Genomic DNA, 12,666 nt, shown 5'->3' with positions numbered 1-12,666 from the left:
AACACTTGGGTCAGCTGAAGGTTTTTTGAGCAGGGGTAGAATTTTAGCTAGCTTGCTTCCATTGTACAGGAACCACTCTTGTAGTCAATGAGGTGTTAAGCACTTTGCTAACGGATTAATGGTATGTGTCCCTTTTGCAAGTAAATTAGGCGGGCTTGGGTCAGAAGGGGACCCTGATTTGAGGCTTTTGATGGCTACTAATGAATCCTCCAAAGAAACAGGGAGGACATTAAACAAAGTTGCCATCCCAGTGGTTATTTTACTGATACATGCAAACTCAGGTGGGTTGTCAGTAGCTAGATAATCTAATAAAAGGCTAGCTTGAATGGTTGTGACTTTACTCTTAAAATATGAGGCCAGTTAATTGCACTATTCGACAGAGGGCTGATGGTCTCAAATGACGGCCTCTGGGCTCCTATAAGTTTTCACTATTATAAAAATTTCCTTGGAGTTGTTGCCAGACTCACCCAGCCTTACCTCAAAATAGGTCTTTTTAGCTATTAGTACTTCTAAATAATAATGTTTTAATGTTGCTTTATAAGTCCTTTTGTCCTCAATGTTGTAAGTTTTCCGCCATTGTCTCTCTAAAATTTAACATGCTTCTTTCCATTTTTAAGGCTCTCCTTATACCAAGGGGTAAACAGCTTTGTTCTATAACATATATGTTCGGATACTGGTGCCAGTTTGTTAGATATTCCATAGATCCAGTCATCTAATCGATTCACATCTAATTATATTACTCCAGAGAGTGCAGGAATATCCTCTTCCAGAGCTCGAGTAAAGTCCAGTAGTTATATTTTATGAAATGCTCTAGATGAGACTCGTGCTTTATCTAAGGTGGGTAAAGCATTAGTCAATTTTTGCCAACTGAATTTGATCAGGTAAACAAATGGCAAAAGTTCAACTGGATGCAGCTTGATGTTGGAAAAGATTTGGTCTAAACTATGACCTGCTTGATGTGATCAATTAAACACATGTTGGGAAAGCCCCAACATTAAAATCACCCAGGGCTATGAAACGGGCATATTTAAGGGATCAAGAAGCCAGGGCACTACCCAAGGATCTAAGAAAAGGGTCCGGCATATCCCGGTGGGCTATAGATAAGAGCTCCGACTACCGATTGATTGGGAGGGGGAGAGGGTGAGGCGAAAGGCTAACCCGTCTGTACCTTCCAATTCCTCAAGTAGGATGGGCATGCAATCATATTAATTTCTATGGACTGTTGCAACCTCCCCCCACCGCCCTTAATGCGGTCCTTCCTAAGGATTTTATAGCCATTAGGGACGGCTGCTGCTATTGTTGGATTAAAGAATGTTTTAAGCCAGGTTTCTGTTAGAAACAAGATATCGGGCTTCTCTTCATTCAAGAGATCGAACACATTGGTCTCATGCTTCTATAACGAGCGAACATTCACTAATGCTGCAGAAAACTGCATGTTTGTCAAACACTTAGCATGATTAGTGACTGCAGCCTGTATTTATACTGAAGGCTTTGGTGTCCAGTGCCCATGTGTACAGGAAAAACCTATCTCTTAAAAGAAGGGGGCAATGGGGAATGCATCCAGACCTGGAGGCCATGCTGAGCAGTGCACTGCCCTCATACGTGATAAGCTGCCTACCTTTTGTGGATCAGCAGACAGAGTGGTTGGTGCTGGCAGCTTCCGGAATGCTGATGGGCGCAGACAGGCTTGCCTTAGGCACGCCAGCAGCGCAGGTGCGCTGCCATCATCGAGATAAGGGCCCGGAACTTTTACAGACTCTGCTTATAAGGGTTCACCACTTTAGCCAAGAGAAATGCCCCCCAGCGCGTCTATCATCGCCCAAGAAAATACAATTGTTAAAATCAACAGAATTGTATTTAAAAAAGTTCTACAGCATTAGTGGATGAAAAATTACTGCTGCAATCTAAACTGAATTAGCACTGTAATTAGGGCACTTCTATTCTAAATATTTATTAATTTGTATTTCTGCTTGTTTATTTATGTTGTCTGTATGGATTAGGCATATGGGCTTGTTAAAAGTATTGATAATGTAACCAAAACGGTTCCTTATATAGAATGTCAGATCCTATTAACGGATCCAGAACTACATTTTTATGGTCTTTAAAATCTGCCATCCTGCAAGCAAAATTCCATATTAAATTGCTGTCCGTGATTGTATGTTTTTCGTTAGGCAAAGGTTATAATTTTATATGCACTGCGAATGAACTTGTTTATCTGAAGCAACATAGACAAACATGCAGAGTCTTGTAAAACAAAATCGTAGGCAGTGAGTTGTGAAATATTCTTTAGTGTTGAGAAATAATTTACAAGATTGAACTTGTAAAAGTAAACGAAAAAAAAAAAAATCTAAAACAAACTAGTATGATGACTGTGAGACCGGTTACGGTTTTCTGGTGTTGTGACGCAAGCAGGATGGTAATAAGTGAGGTTACTTAACTCTATATCATCAGGTACACAGTTTGCAGTCTTCGACGTTTCACCTAACCAATTAGGTGTGTTAGTATAATTAGCAATATTAAAAGCAGACCAAGATTACAATTTAAAAAATACATTAGGTTGTTGTCGCACAACATTCCAGTGACTGGGAGCAGGTTGCTACCCAAAAATGACTCTAACTTAAGAACGTCCCTTTACCAGTATCACTTCAGCTGGCCAAGTCCTGGAAACGTTGTATTCAGTTTTCTCTCCATTGCTAGCTGCAGCTTTAATTACACAGGTTATCATGGGCATGTGAATGTGTTAGAGTACTATATTCTTAATCACTGAAATGATTGCTTAGTCTTCTATGGAATCATTGGTTGCAGTATTGGTACACAAGAAAAATTGAGCGATTGTTCATTTGCTTATTCTCTCCCTCTTTTGGTAAGATATGTTTCTGAATCTTTGGAGAACAATTTTTCTGCAACAGTCTCTAGAGGGGATTTGGGCATTAAATATTGTAAAATGACTCCGTTTGTTAAACACTCAATTCCAACATAGGGTGTAGCATGTAGGCCAGAAGCTCGAATTTTCAGTATAAACCAAGTATTACACAGATGATGCCTGATGGTTATGTGCTGGCCCTAGTGTTTTATTTTGCACAGTGTCCAGCAACAATCTTAAACCCTAAGCAGGCACACGTTCAGTGTGGCGTTTCTTAATGCAGAAACTTTGTTTAATGACCAGGAATCTAGGCTCTGCCTGAAGGGGAGTTAAAATGATCCCTGGGAGTCCACTGATGCTTGTTGTATTTTTAACAATAAGTTGATGTACTCTACTTTTTTGGCATAGTTCGATGTTTTTCTTTTTGCGATTAGTGAAAAGTAGCTCATAAATAAGTCAGGAAAATGAGTGAGCTAGCCCTCCCAATATTATTTGGCCTCGCTGGTAAATGAATATGTAGCAAGCTGGCTTGCCATATCTTGGTGGAAAGCCAGCTGCTAGGCTCATATGGTAAAAACTAAATCTGCTTTTCGAATCCCGTGGGAACACGTAGGAGTGCGTTGTTTTTGGTAGATTTGATGATACAATTGTAGCAAAGATGAGCATGGAGAGCGAATGGGAGGTACTCTTCTCCTGCCACACCGTGGGACTCATTTATTTTTATAAGCTAAAAATGGAGCTCGCGTTTACATGGTGAGTGTGAGATGGGGCATTTGACTGAAAATCCAGTGTTAGTTGAATTTGAGAGGGCACAACTACGTTTTGATAGACTGTGGGGTGAATTATAATAACTACTGCAGGATGATATCCCAGTGCAGGCTCCAGAATCAAAGATGCTTAGGGAGGTGTTGAAGCTGTCACAGGGTGGTCATGCAATATCACTTCTGGGCATTGAGGGATGATGGATCCATATTGCCATTGGCCTCAAAACGTAAATGGGACTTGGACTGTGAGATGCCTTTTTATGACATGGTGGGGACTCGGACGTGTCAGCGCTTTGAAAGGGTATTGGGAAATACCCAATTTAAGCTTGCACAGTAGAGTTTTCTCCCTAGCACATATCCTACTCAGAAGACTGTCCACAATATATAGGTATTCCATACAGGTGTCCCTGCTCCAGATGATGAACATAATGGCCTGAATTTTACATATGATGTGGTCATAAATGGTAGTCAGTGAATATTGTAAGTGTTTATCCAGCTGAATGATCTGACTTGAAGGTTGAATAGAAGTACTGTCAAACATTGTACACTGGTACTTTCCTCAAGAGTATGCAAGGGATTGCTGCAGCATAAGTTTGTTGTCCTTCGCATAATTAACATACATTGAAAGTAGGTGTCCATTCCCCCACTGACTTAGTGGCCTAGGCATGTGCTGGAGTGGGCTGAGGCAAAAGCGTACCATACATTGAAAACTAAAAGCAACGCTGAACTGGATCAGGGCTTCGTTACATAGTGCATACTGGTGCTTCATTTAATACATCCACCTGAAATTCTGATTTTGATTCACACACACCTCCCGCGAAACAATGTGAATTCTGTGTTGTTGTTAAATAATAGTATGATAATGGAAAATATTACAATCTACACATACCTTCCGGCTATTGTAACTCATCCACAGGATGCATGATACGTCCGTGCTTTACTTGGTTATTTGTCTTCAGTGCTAAGTAAATCAATAAAGAGTGAAAAACAGGGAAAATAAATTCCTGAAATGATAGCCGGCTTATATTGAAGCCGCCGCAATTCTTACGATATCATTCATCATCATACCCACAGTCGGAGAACAGACAATATAATTGCAATTTCCAGGACTGTTACATCATCTGCCTATACTAAACTTGAAATAAAAGTAACCTGTATTTACCTACTCCTAAAAATTATAAAGAAGTTGGACTATACAGTCTGTGTTGTGTTGAGTTTGTTATTTGTTGATTTGAATCACAGGATATTGAGCAAACAAAGTGCTGCACTATGTTGTCCAAATGACGGTATTCTTGTTATTTTGGCTAATTACTGGGGTAGATACCTTTTCACATTAAAAATGTATTTTTGACTAACTATTGACTCTCTCTAGTTGTTGCACAAGTTGATTTGGCAAACATTCCAGCCAAAATAAAATCTTGACAGAGTTTTCAAAGTACCGTAAAATGAATTTATAAGACCCAATAAATGTGAAGTTCTTTCCACTTGGAACCCTGTTAGCAGGAGGGAGATATGTGAGTGCCGTGGGGTCTAAACCTTTACCCGTTGTTAAAGGCATTTGTACGAAGGTGCTTTTGCTAGAACAGTAAGGGAAATGGTGTTTCTTTGTATTGCACACCCAGAACTGGAGGGTCCAAACTGGAATGGCATGGTTAGCAAAAAAAAATGGATTTAGGCCCAGACTGGGGTGTATGTATGACATTGTTCTGCATTCTGTCCATCAATGGTTCTTTTTGCATCGGTGTTTAAAAGGTGTCCTGGTTTGGTTTAAGTCAAGAAGATAAGGAAAGTGCCAAGGGGCTGCACACTGCTTATTCTGAAAGCAGCAATACAGTGCTTGATCAGAAAAGTACCAACCTAATGGGTTTTGACTGCAGAAGGATTTGCTGGATTGTTTTCTTAAATGTCAAGGTTTGCTGTTGGGAAAGGTCATTGCTGCAATTTGCATCACCATATGCAGTCCATTTTTATGTTGGCTTTAAGTTGAGGTAGATCATCTTTGTTAGGTTCGCCTGCTTGAAAAATGCCACCGTGGTAGAAGGATACATTTGTCAATATTATGTGTTCAAACCAGTGTGGTCTTGAGATAAGGCTCACCTGTGCATTGCACAGCTATGTTAGATTGCTTGCTTTCATACTATGTGTGTGAGTGGTGCATTTGCATACCCAGCTAACAAAGGTTCTGTACAACTGTGCAGGTCATTTGCTAGTTTGTATAAACCCTTTGTAGCCAAAGTCCACTTTCTGAATCATTCTTACAATGTCTACTTTTGTGTTGGGGATAGAGAACTCCCAGCAGTGACATCAGTTACTGCTTTAATAAAAGATAGTTATGTGTCTTTGTGCCCAACATGCAAATGAGTGGAACACATGTCAATTATCGCAGCGTGATCTTGTGATTAGTGAAGCCACTGCGATATATGACCCAGTCAGAGTTTAAGATTGTATAAATTGGTGTGTGGTTGTATTCTTCCAAGGGGTAAACTAACGAAGTCAGTTAATCTGTGGCAAGAATGACCCAGATTAAGGGAATTTTGAGGATGTGAGTTACTTCTCTTACCAACCTTCCAAGTAATGTATAGATGGTATCCCAACTTCTTGGCAGCTTATTAGTACATTCATGGGGTAGCTAGTTTATCTTTGAATTATTCAATAACATTTTATCACTATACACTCCTGGTTGGATACTATTGTTGAGACTGATAGAATCTGTGTTAACCTTTATGAAGATCAGCACAATTTTGTTTTCAACTTTACATGATCAGTACTGTTGTATTTGCATACAGAGGCCGAGCGCCACTTAACACAAATGTTTTGTCCTGGAACCACAAGCCCTCTCTTTTTCTGAAACCTTGAGGTGGACTTCGTTAAATGTAGTAAACAGTTGTCACTCTGTGGAGAGATTGGTACACAGACAGCTTTGATGTGATACTTGTTAGGTGTACTGTTTCAGTTTCTCCTCAGATTACCTGCACTTTGCTCTTCGCCATTTCTAACTTTGAGGAACATTCACTTACTGGCATAGACTATACTCACTAAATAGTGCTTTTTACCTTGTCTGGTTTTGGGTGCTCCATATCTTATTATTGTGTTTGTTTCTGTTGAGTCAGGTCATTGTAAATCCAGAAGTAGCCTTAAGAGTTGCAAACATGTGAAGACTGAAATATCAGGGATTCCAAGCATTGAAGGTAAGCAACCAACTCCTTTGCAACATTTTTCCATAAGCTGCTATTGATGATTTTTCAGCACTATGTCTGTTGCACACGAAACATTACCCAAAAATGGAATGTGTTAAGTTACTTTTTTAGAGAATTTCTGCGAGTGGTGAACAACTTTCATATCTTTTCATGAGACTGCCTGTAAATTAATGCGTACAAATCTCAGCATCACCTTCTGTTTATCAATATAGCGTCTTTGTCCTTGATGTAAATTCTGATCTTATTTCCCAGCCTACTCTACCAGCATAACTCAATATAATTAACACTTAGTTACAGTTTCCACCACTTGAAAATCTCTTCTTTACTATCCATTGATAGCTCTCTTATGAATTGTCTTCAGTGCCTGTAACCAGATTGAAAAACAAAAATGACACTAATGTTCCTGTTGCCTTTTGTAGGATCCTGAAGTATTTTTTTTCAATTTTAAATGATTTTGTTGCTAGGTCAGATATAGATTACACTCTTTCAGATATCAAATGAAGATAATGGTCTAAAATTCTAAGAGACCATTTCACATTTTCTCTATCAATTTCTCTTATCCCCTTGGTTTCTTCTCTCAGTGAGTTGAATGATTTTTTAGTTTCAGTAGTTTTTATTTTATCAATTTATTTATTTTTAGTTTATCATTTGTAAAGCGCCTGGTTACACCCAACGGTGTGTCCCCATGCTAAAATTCAGAACATCTGACAAGGGTAAGAAGACAGGGGATAAGACCGAAACGTAGACTAAAGGGTAAAAGACTAATAGCAGATAACTAAAACCAGAGTTAAGGTGCAAACAGCCAGGTTTTTAGTTCCTTACGAAAGGTCTGTTCCCCCGGTTCAGATCTCAGATTCAGAGGCAGAGTGTTTTACTTTTTAGCTGCAAGGTAACTAAATGATCAAGCTCCAATCCTGGCTCCTTGAACTCTAGGTACCTTGACCAGGTGAGTCCCTTTAGATCTTTGATTCCGTGTAGGAGTGTAGGGAGTAATAATAGATCGAAGGTAACTAGGACTCTTATTCCACAAAAAATCTGTGGCAGTAGCACATGGCCTTCTAGATGATCCTCTTCTCGACGGGCAGCCAGTGAAGAATAGACAGGGCCTTAGAGGCAGAAGTTCTTCTCGAAAGATTGCGAACCAGACGCGCAGCTGCATTTTGAATGCGTTGGAGTTTAATTCGACTTTCTTTAGGAGCTCCAAAATATACAATATTGCCATAATCTATTTGAGATGTGACCGGGGTATGGGCAATTGTTTTCCTGGCCACTATAGGTAAAAGGTCAAGGAGTTTTCTTAGGACTTTGAGAGTCCCAACACTTACCAACTACTTTCCTGATATGATTTTCGAACTAAAGATTTGGATAAAACCACGCCCCAAGATTTTTAGTTTCTGCTTTAGGGTTAGGTGTTTGCCCCAGAGTCTCGGGCCACCACGCCAATGACCAGATAGAAGGCGTTTCCCAACTATTCGTACCTCAGTTTTGTTGCAATTAAGTTTTAGGCAATTATTGGACATACAGGAGACCAGCTCCTCTAAACGTAGTGAAAAACAGGAAGCAGCTGCCTCCGTGTCCTGAGATAGAGTAACAATAAGCTGCGTATCATCAGCATAGGATACAATTGTTACATTGTGTTTTCCACAATTTCTGTAAGGGGGCCAATATAGAGATTAAATAAAGTAGGGCTCAATATAGAGCCCTGTGGGACCCCTTGCATAAGGGTGGGGAATACTCTCTGACATAAAAGGATGCTGGGCAACCTGAAAACTATGCACGAGAAGAAAGGAGAGCATCCAATGCAGAGCTGTACCCCTAAAACCGCATTGGCTCAACCTTTGAAGAAGGATATTGTGTGATATGGTGGGTGTCAAAGTCTACGCTTGGGTCCAATAATATTTAGTGCGGCTGTTTGTCCAGCATCAGCACACCTCAGAGTTTCAGTGGCAAGAAGAAGGGCGGACTCAGTCTAGTAAGAAGCTCTAAAACCTGATTGTGTAGGATGAAATAATTTGCATTAATATGATTTATAAGTTGCTTATTCACCACCTTCTCTGTGATTTTAGCAAATACTGGTAGCAGAGAAATAGGACGTAAGTTTTCTAGTATCATAGGATCAGCAGAAGGTTTTTTCTGTAGGGGGAGAACTGTCGCCTGCTTCCATTTCAAAGGGACTTCGCCTAGGCGAAACGATAGTGTTATGAGCTGTTGAACATATGGGAGGATAATTTCCTTCCCTTGCATCAGAAGTTTAGGCAGGGCTGGATCCGAAGGAGAACCTGATTTGATTCCTAAAGCCAGGTCCTTCAGATCATCCAAGTCATGGGTCCTACATTCCTTAAGACCATTCTCCCTGAAAGATTCTTCAGAAAGGATATCTAGGTTGATGGTACTACGCGCGTCTAAGGAATCATAGATCTTTGCTACTTTAGATGCAAAGTTATTGCCAATCTTGTTGCTGTTCTCAGTGGATGACATTGCAGGAGCTGTTGTTCGTTCCAGTGAAGACAGTGATTTCAAGATAGAGAAAAGTTCTTTAGATGAAATATTAGCTTTCTCTATTTTTTCGATGTAGCAAAGGCACCTAGTTTCCCTGATGAGCGTACGATAATTTTTAAGCTTGGTTTTGTAATTGATGCTCCTGATAGGGCAGTATTCTTTCCTCCAAATTTGCTTTAGGCGTTTGCAAGTTTGTTTGGTTATGTTAAGATCTTCATTGAACCAAGGAGCGGAATTCCACAACCTACACGTGTTTTTCATTGTCCAAGGTGCTATTTCATCTAAAGCTCCAGATATCCATCTTTCAATTTGTGTGTTGGCTAGATTAACATCCACCCCCAGCTGAAGATCAGTACAGAGAGGGACTTGGCAAACGTTTCCGGGTTAAACTTGGCTCACTTTCTTCCCCTAATCATCTGATAAGGCTTATTAGTGGGAGAGGACCTGAAAAAAGGCACAGAGAAGGGCACCAAGTGATGATTGGACCAAGGGGCTATTAGCGGTGCATCAACCTTAATTGTTTGGAAATTGACAAATATCGGATCCAAGATATCGCCCAGTTGATGAGTTGGGGCATATACTTTTTGAGTTAAATTCATGGTTTCAAGTTCCCTACATAAAGATTGTGCTTCAGGATTAGAGTTATTATCAAAATGTAAATTAAGATCTCCTAAAATTATCAAATTAATATGGTGCAGTGCAGGCTTGACAATATTCTCTGCCAGAATATGGTATGTGTGACAGCTAAAAGACATGGGAAAATCTTTGGCCTGCTGTAGAGTCAAGTAGGTACAAACCCTCTGCAGGTCTGCCCAGTGGGCACACTCTAGTCTGGCTATGGATTTGTGAGATAGCAAAAAAGATCCTTTCACAAAAAGCTCCTAGTCTGGGATAAGTTGCGATCCCACCTCACCACATCCCCCTCCAGTAGGTGTCAATGGGTGTGGGGTTAAAGCACTGAAGCTGGTTGGGGACGAGGTGCCATTGATCATTTTTAAATGAACATTTCTAGATGTAAGTGTAATCACGTCCTTACTAAGACCTCTGCAGACAACACCATGTGTCAAACTGAATTTTACCATACTTTGTATCCATCGTACTTAAGTGGACATGAAATCCCATTTTCAAATTGTTGGCATTACAATTTCTATGCAAGTTTCTTATAAAATGTTTCCTCAGAAGCGTCAGAAACAGTGGAATGTAACATTAACAAGCAGTGTATCAGTCGCTGACACTTTCAAATATTTCAAAAGTTCTGGCAGAAGGCAGAATGGGGAGTTTCGCAGATTTTTTTAAGCACCAAAAGCTTGTTCTGCACTGCAAAATTAGCGGAAACTGCACCATGCGGCACACCACAGAGCGCTGCTTCTTTGCTGCCGGTTGAGTAGATTTTTTACTTGAGCGGCAGCTTTCTTACCGTGAGCGGCTGCTTTCTCACCGTAAATGGTCATGACTGCCCATCACCGCCCGTGTTGAGAAAATCTCACCGGGTACTGTACTAGCCCCCAATGTTGGCAAACCGTGCGCGAGAAAAACCTCCAACACGCTGCTGTTGTCGGAGATTTGCCAGAGTTCAGCGTAACACGGAGTAGGCAAAACTCCGCCGGCGGAGTGGAATTTGTTTGCCCACTCCTTCAAAGAGAAGCAAAAGTTTTTTGTGAAGGACATTCTAAACCCATGTAATAAGCTGCAGCAACCTAACATCATGATAGCCCCGCAAAGACACTGAGTCACAAGGGAAGCTATAACCTGAAATCCAAGATGACTGCCGCATTTCAGTACTTTGTGGGAGTTCATGACATGCTGGGAAATGTGGTTTGTAAATGAGGCTCTGTTGCATCTCCAAACTACATTGGAGTTTGACATGCAGGGAAGTATAATTTGTAGTCCGTGCACTGTGGCATAAATGCATTCTCCTCACACTTGCAGCCTGTCTCCAGACCTCGCCGACACTGTCCAAGGATCATCGCTTTTCCTTCCCAGAGATGGACTCTGCATGAGCTGATTGGAATATCTTTCCCCCACCCTTGGCGAGTATTAAGCATTAAGCCATATCTCCAGGCCTGCTTCCTGAGAGCATGGTGCTGAGTGTGTGGTGGTATCCCTGAGTGCAGACCAATGAAATAAAATGGTTGTTTAGTTTTGTCATTAAGAAACAGAACAATGCACAGGTAGAAAAATGCAGGGAAAGATAATCATACCATTGAATGTGCAATGTCTCTGTACCTCACACCCCATGTAATGAAACAATATCATTTTGTATTTTCATATACAAATTTAAGAATGAAGGTGCATTAATCATTTTATGCCTAGAAAGAAGCATGTATGTCCAGTTTTCCTCCCTTACAGCTATAAAATAGTAATCTATCCTTAGTTGGAATTTTGTTGGTATCTCAAAATATGGCCTTTAAATTCAAATCAACTGTCCAGGCATTGACATATAAAGAGTGGTTGAGAAAGGGGGCGAGCCTTAGAGATCTTAGCTGTCCCACTGTGGGGGACCTGAAAGTGGCATCAATAGGGGTACATGGCCCCCAGGGGCCCACAGCTGCCAAATGAGCACACTCACTAACACACCCACTGAGACACTCATGCACTCGCTCACGTACTCCCTTTCAAAGGTTCAATCAATATGAATCTTTATTCGGTAAATAAAAACACCATAAAGTAATACAGATCAAAAGACAATAATATCAAATTCATAGTTGTTAAAACCATACAGTATAATTGCTCACAAAACTGTGAACATTAATGCAGTTAATCAGGTCTCATTCTTCTAGACACCCAAACCGCTCGTAAAAAGGATAAAACAGTAAAAATCACATACTCAGTGGGGAGCATCTGAAGATACATCAGGGTAGGCCTAACTTGTTTCAAATTCAAAGATTTCAACAAGGGAATTAAAAAACGCCTTCTCAGCCAGCTGAAATAAGAGCAAAACATTATAAAATGCAGCATATCCTGTGAAGACAAATTATTGCAGCCGCAGGGTGCCCTGTCCTCAGGCCGTACCCACCAACCAGGAGTTGCCAAGAAATGGCGCAGTCGATTGAACCTAAACCTGGCCAATAAGAACCTGTCATGTTGTGAGTGAACCACTACCAGAGACGGCCCAGTTCCCTTCAGTTTTTAAGATCATGTGACCCCGAACTAATGGGTTCTGAAATTACAAGCCTTCTCCCCGCCAATGCGAGCGTTCCAAAAACAACCTTTTGCCACTCCCCAGCTTGTGGACGGAGAGAGAGATAGGGTCCACAAAAATTTCAGACATAGCTATGGAAGAAAAGGCTGACTTAATATAAGCTAACTCCGGTCTGCCGTTTACCCGATCCATGGCCAAACG

At 40.7% G+C, this 12,666-nt stretch overlaps 1 protein-coding gene across 8 annotated transcripts in view; it reads left to right on the top strand.

Annotated features, from left to right (window-relative positions):
- PRDM2 (PR/SET domain 2) overlaps positions 1-12,666 on the top strand; it is a 348,925-nt gene that overhangs the window by 16,034 nt on the left and 320,225 nt on the right. For 5 of the 8 annotated variants that reach the window (XM_085608682.1, XM_085608684.1, XM_085608678.1 and 2 more), the window contains exon 2: positions 6,738-6,815. The exons of 2 other annotated variants lie outside the window; for them this stretch is intronic. The gene's annotated coding sequence lies outside the window, so the exon portion shown is untranslated. Of the gene's footprint in view, positions 1-6,733; positions 6,816-12,666 lie in introns of all 8 variants that reach the window. One more of the 8 variants, XM_085608683.1, reaches the window with a different exon arrangement.

The sequence above is a fragment of the Triturus cristatus genome, chromosome 1_2 (assembly GCF_964204655.1).
Source record: "Triturus cristatus chromosome 1_2, aTriCri1.1, whole genome shotgun sequence".
Classification (NCBI taxonomy): Eukaryota; Metazoa; Chordata; class Amphibia; order Caudata; family Salamandridae; genus Triturus; species Triturus cristatus.
The sequence above is the reverse complement of the archived record's forward strand: the minus strand, read 5'-3'. Positions and strand labels throughout refer to the sequence as shown.